We start from the raw sequence: 5,789 nt of genomic DNA, 5'->3' as shown, positions 1-5,789 counted from the left end.
ACACACTGAGGTGACAAAAGTTATGGGGTATGCACATATACAGGTGGCGGTAGTATAGGTATAAAATGGCAGCGCATTGGCGTAACTGTCAATTGTGCTCAGATGATTCATGTGAAAAAGTTTTCGACGTGATTATGGCCGCACGACGGCCATTAACAGATTTTGAAAGCGGAGTGATAGCTGGAGCGAATTTTAGAGCCCTCTGTGTTTGTAGGAGAAGACACACACGGATGTCGAATTCCAAAGGCAGAGTAGGTGTCAGTAGCAACTGCTTCGAAAACAAAGATGACATGCAGTGACACCTTCTGCACAAAATGACGCCAGAGCGGAAGTGATAGAAATGGACAGATGAGGGGCGCTTGTCAGTAGCTTTCCAACGGTTGTTTGTGTATCATGTTTTTGTGCTTACACTTCGAGAGGAGGGAAGGACATGCGAACAGGAGTGTGTGTGTGAGTGAAGGACTGACTGACTGGCTGACAGACAGGCTCTCACAGGCCGGTGAGCGCTGAGGTATTAGAGCGGACAATGCCACTGTGTAACGACCAGAAGTTTCGGAAGTGGACAAGCCACCACTGGAGGATACTGTGGTAAGCTGAAAACAGAGAACACCGAAGGGATCTGATGGCGCAGCCAGTTACGTGAATGAGTAGAAATATTAAGCATATTAAAAAATATTTTTGAACTTCGCAGATACCTTCTTCTTCTTCTTCACTTCTTGTATCAGTGTACTTACTGCCAGTATCAGTTACCATCTTTTCCCCGTGTTCTTTTCGATTTTTATAACCTTATTTTTACTTATAATCTCAGAAGACACTTTTTTAGAGATTTTCAGCGCTTCTTCGGTTGTTTTCTCCTAATTTTTCTGTTACTATGTACTCGTTTAGTTTACCTCTGATATCAACACCGGGACTTGTTAAAAGCCACATGTCCGTATTTTGCATGTGCATTTTGTTCACAACCGATGATTCACTTCCATTTTCTAGTCTTGCAAAACTTCAATCGCTTTTTGTTCGGGAGTTATATTGTTTGGATATGTGCTTACTGCTGTGCATATATTACGTAACTTGCTCACTTTATTTTGTGTATCTGAAGTGTTTTACTTGTTCTGTTGTTCACAAAATCTTAGTCCGAATTCAGCTGTTATTTTTAAAAGCCGTGATATTAGTTTAGTGCACCGAAATTTTCAGATCAAATCCATAACAAATTTTATTCAATTTATGAACGGCTATCTGCAGGTCATTTTTTTCCCTTGAAATCATTGTAAATTTGTAAGGTACTTCACCTTCTCAGATAGAAGAAACGCCGTTATGCTGTATGTTTCATTACCCACAAAATCACAAGGACTGGATTAATTACTATCGAAAGTATAGTTTTAATTCGACCATTTATATACGAAGTACTGTAATAGTAAAAGCATTTATTTTAGTAACATAAAAACTATATAAATCTTTCACTACCCAAATTTTGAAATAGAAATTCTACTGTGAAGTTGCAGAAATCACTCGGAACAAACATTTCCAGTTATCTTCCGAATTTAGCTTTGCTCTGTCTCATCTGTCAATAAATGTTCTTCCTTGAACGTGATAAACTAAGTTTCTACAGGTAACAAATGAAATCAGTCCGTTACGTACAGTTTCTGGCGTTGTATTGTATTAAACCGGGGACCTAGAAATGACTAAGAGGCTTCGTCCCGCCTAGCCCTCAATGGTTCACAACTCCACAACAGGTCACAGCAGTCCACTCACACCACCGCCGCCCCACACCGATTTCAGGGTTATTGTGCGGTTCGGACCCCGGGAACGTCTCGTAGCAGACAAGTGTGACCTGAAAAGTTTGCGTAGTGGAAACGGTGTTCGCGCAGCAATCGCCGGTATAGTGTAGCTGAGGTGGAATAAGGGGAGGCCGGCCGGTGTGGCCGAGCGGTTCTAGGCGCTTCAGTCTGGAACCGCGCGACCGCTACGGTCGCAGGTTCGAATCGTGCCTCGGGCATGGATGTGTGTGATGTCCTTAGGTTAGTTAGGTTTAAGTAGTTCTAAGTTCTACGGGACTGATGACCTCCGATGTTAAGTCCCATAGTTCTCAGAGCCATTTGAACCATTTTTGAATAAGGGGAACCAGCCCGCATACGCCGGGGTAGATGGAAAACCGCGTTAAAAACCATCCACAGCTGGGCGGCACACCGGACCTCGACACTAATCCGCCGGGTGGATTCAGCCCGGGGACCGGCACGCCTTCCCGGTCGGGAAGCAGCGCGTTAGATCGCCGGCCAGCCGGCGGGCTGAAATGAAGGGAGCCAACAGCACTCCGTGTTCCCAGGCGGTCACCCATCCAAGTACTAACCGGGCCCGATGTTACTTAACTTCGCTGATCGTACGAGAACCGGTGTATTCAAAATTATATGACCGTTGGTTTCTGGCATACATGTTGTGATGTTGTAAACAATTAAACGTTACTGCGTGAAATCGGGAAACAAAAGTGAAATATTCTTTGAAATACGAGATACAATCTAACTTCATATAGGTCTTTACTGTTTGCAGGAATCCTTAGAAGCGAAACGTCGCAGAAGACTGATGCGCAGCTTCAGCGTGATCGGTGATTATAGTAACCAGGTTCTGGGAAGCATTACATACTAAACCTTTCGATGTTCGCGAAGAAATACACATCAGTTCACTATCTGTAAAACGCACGATATTACAAGACTATAATAAAAAATTCGTAAAACCGTCATCATGTCTGTCTACGAACACGCGTATCTCCGAAACTACCAGACGAATTTTAATAGTGTTTCCGCTGGTAACTGCAGCATTGTTTGGAGCATCGCATAGGCTTTATTTAGTTCATAAGATTGTGTCGCGGAAAAAAGAATTCATACATATTATAAAAATGTACACACATCGAAAAAAAGTTTCGCATTACCTTGGTTCCGAGGGTTCCGGAACCTGTACAGAAAATTGGAATATAGATCAACATAAACATCATTTCCTTCAGAGGTGGTGGTCCAGATTGGTGTACACATCGCTAACACCCAATAGCACGTCCTCTTGCATTGATGCATGCCTGTATTCGTCGTGGCATACCATACATAAGTTCATCAAGGCACTGTTGTTCCAGATTGTCCCACACTTAACGGCTATTCGGCGAAAATTCCTGAGTGGTTGGTGGGTCACGTCGTCCATAAACATCCCTTTTCAATCCATCCCAGGCCTGCCGATAGGGTTCATGTCTAGAGAACATGCTGGCCACTCTAGACGAGCGATGTCGTTATCCTGAAGGAAGTCATTCATAAGATGTGCACACTGGGAGCGCGAATTGTCCATGAAAACGAATACCTCGCCAATATGCTGCCGATATGGTTGCACTATCGGTCGGACGACGGCATTCAGGTATCATACAGCCGTTACGGAGCCTTCCACGACCACCAGCGGCGTACGTCGGCCCCACATAATGCCGCCTCAAAACAGCAGGGAACCTCCACCTTGCTGCACTCGCTGGACAGTGTGTCTAAGGCGTTCATCCTGACCGGGTTGCCTCCAAACATGTCTCCGACGATTGTCTCGCTGAAGGCATATGCGACACTCATCGGTGAAGAGAACGTGATGCCAATCCTGAGCGGTCCATTCGGCATGTTGATGGGACCCGTCTGTACCGCGCTGCATAGTGTCGTGGTTGCAAAGATGGACCTCACCATGGACGTCGGGAGTGAAGTTGTGCATCATGCAGCCTACTGCGCATGGTTTGAGTCGTAACACGACGTCCTGTGGCTGCACGAAAACCATTATTCAACATGGTGGCGTTGCTGTCAGAGTTCCTCCGAGCCATAAACCGTAGGTAGCGACGATCCACTGCCAAAGTAGCCCTTGGGCGGCCTGAGCGAGGCATGTCATCAAAAGTTCCTGTCTCTCTGTATCTCCTGCATCTCCGATCATCATCATTTTGGTTCACTCCGAGACGCCTGGACACTTCCCTTGTTGAGAGCCCTTCCTAGCACAACGTCACAATGCGGACGTGATCGAACCGCGGTATTGACCGTCTAGGCATGGTTGAACAACAGACAACACGAGCCGTGTACCTCCTTCCTGGTGGAATGACTGGAATTGATCGGCTGTCGGATCCCCTCCGTCTAATAGGCGCTGCTCATGCATGGCTGTTTACATCTTTGGACGGGCTTAGTGACATCCCTGAACAGTCAAACGGACTGTGTGTTATAATATTCACAGTCAACGTCTATCTTCAGGATTTCTGGGAACCAGGATGATGGTAAACTGTTTTTTTATATGTACATATGTTCCACATCTCCTCCGAAACCACTGGACCGATTTGTGCGATACTTGGTACACGTATCACTAGCGGTCTGTAAATCTTTACTGCAAAGGTAAGAACCACCCACCTATCAAAGGGATGGGGCATGAAAAAGCTGTGTAGCCCGTGACACGCGAATACCTAGATTTTATTCATCCAGTGTTTGAGAAGAGAACACTTAATTACTTGCAGCAAAATTTACACACAATTGCAAACATCTAAGACACTTTTTCTTGTTGACAACTTCCACAAAATGATGAAAGGAAAAAAATTATTCTACTACATTTTCCGCTGCTCATGGAGAAAAACTTTCGCGTTAGGCGTGACTCCTTGATGCCATGAAATTTACGTTTATTGCTTCTTCTCCACTAAGTCTATTCGCAACACATTTAGCAGACAGCACCCACATACGATGCTGAATGTACCTACAAAATTATATCGTTGTGCGACACATATTTCAGGAGTTAGGAGTTAAGGAGTAGACAGAGAGAGAGAGAGAGAGAGAGAGAGAGAGAGAGAGAGAGAGAGAGAGAGAGAGAGAGAGAGAGAGGGTGGGGGGGGGGGGGGGGTGAAAGAGTTGGATAGCGAGAAGGGAGTGAAGGTGGACAGAGTGGAAAGCAGAGGAGATGCACTAATAGAACGCCGAGTGTTCAGCGTGTTATATGTATGTCCCTAGGTTTCCTCTTCGCATCTACTGCGTTCCAGTCTGGGTATGTAGGATAAAGGATAGCACAAATGTGGAAATCATTGTTCTGTTGTTAACATAAATTAATACACCGTCTTCTACGTTCGAACAAAAAGTAGAGAAACGGGTCTGTCTCATTGAAGGGAATTTTGTGTTTGTGTGTGAGTGTAAGCAAGCGCTTACAGGCTTTCGTCTGTCGCCACTTATCATTAAGCGTTGCATTTGTTTTTGAATATCTTGGAACTTGTTTGTTCACCCATCGAGAGTGTTGCAGGCCACTCAAAATAGGATCGCTGCATTCCTTTCGTGTCTTCTCCATTAATCTCACACGCTCTGCTTTTTCTGTAGGGTGTCGAAAACATAGACGTGTCCTCAGCCAAATATTTTAAATCTGGCTTGTCTCCAGTATTCCAGATTAAACTAGAAGCGAAGCACGTGAGCTTCTGGTTTGTATCTGTAAACATATTCAGTTTGGGCTGCAAGAATGTACTACTCAACAAACTAAATGAGCAGAAACAAGCGCTACATCCTCCGCTTAAGATAATTCATGGTGACAGATTTTACTAGCGCACTTCTGAGAGCTGTTGGTTGTAGACACACAGGCAGCCGATGGTAATCGTTGACGATTTAAATTCGTACTGTAACTGACCTATTGAGACTGGTAATCGCGCAAACTCCAAAATTTCATAGCCTGTTAAAACGTCGTGTTAAGTGTAGCACGGTGAAAAATAGATGATCCTACATTTGTTTCATTTGACTTCTCATTCTAATCCCCTCGGTATTAGCTTGTTGTCTAGAACTCTA

General features: G+C 44.7%; 1 pseudogene; it reads right to left on the bottom strand.

Moving 5' to 3' along the window:
* Nucleotides 1-2,292: 2,292 nt before the first annotated feature.
* Nucleotides 2,293-2,411, bottom strand: LOC126459632 (5S ribosomal RNA; annotated as a pseudogene).
* Between the last annotated feature and the right edge of the window lie 3,378 nt (nt 2,412-5,789).

This window comes from Schistocerca serialis, chromosome 2 (genome assembly GCF_023864345.2).
Source record: "Schistocerca serialis cubense isolate TAMUIC-IGC-003099 chromosome 2, iqSchSeri2.2, whole genome shotgun sequence".
NCBI classification, from domain to species: domain Eukaryota; kingdom Metazoa; phylum Arthropoda; class Insecta; order Orthoptera; family Acrididae; genus Schistocerca; species Schistocerca serialis.
Note: the sequence above shows the minus strand (reverse complement) of the source record. Positions and strands in the feature narration are given on the sequence as shown.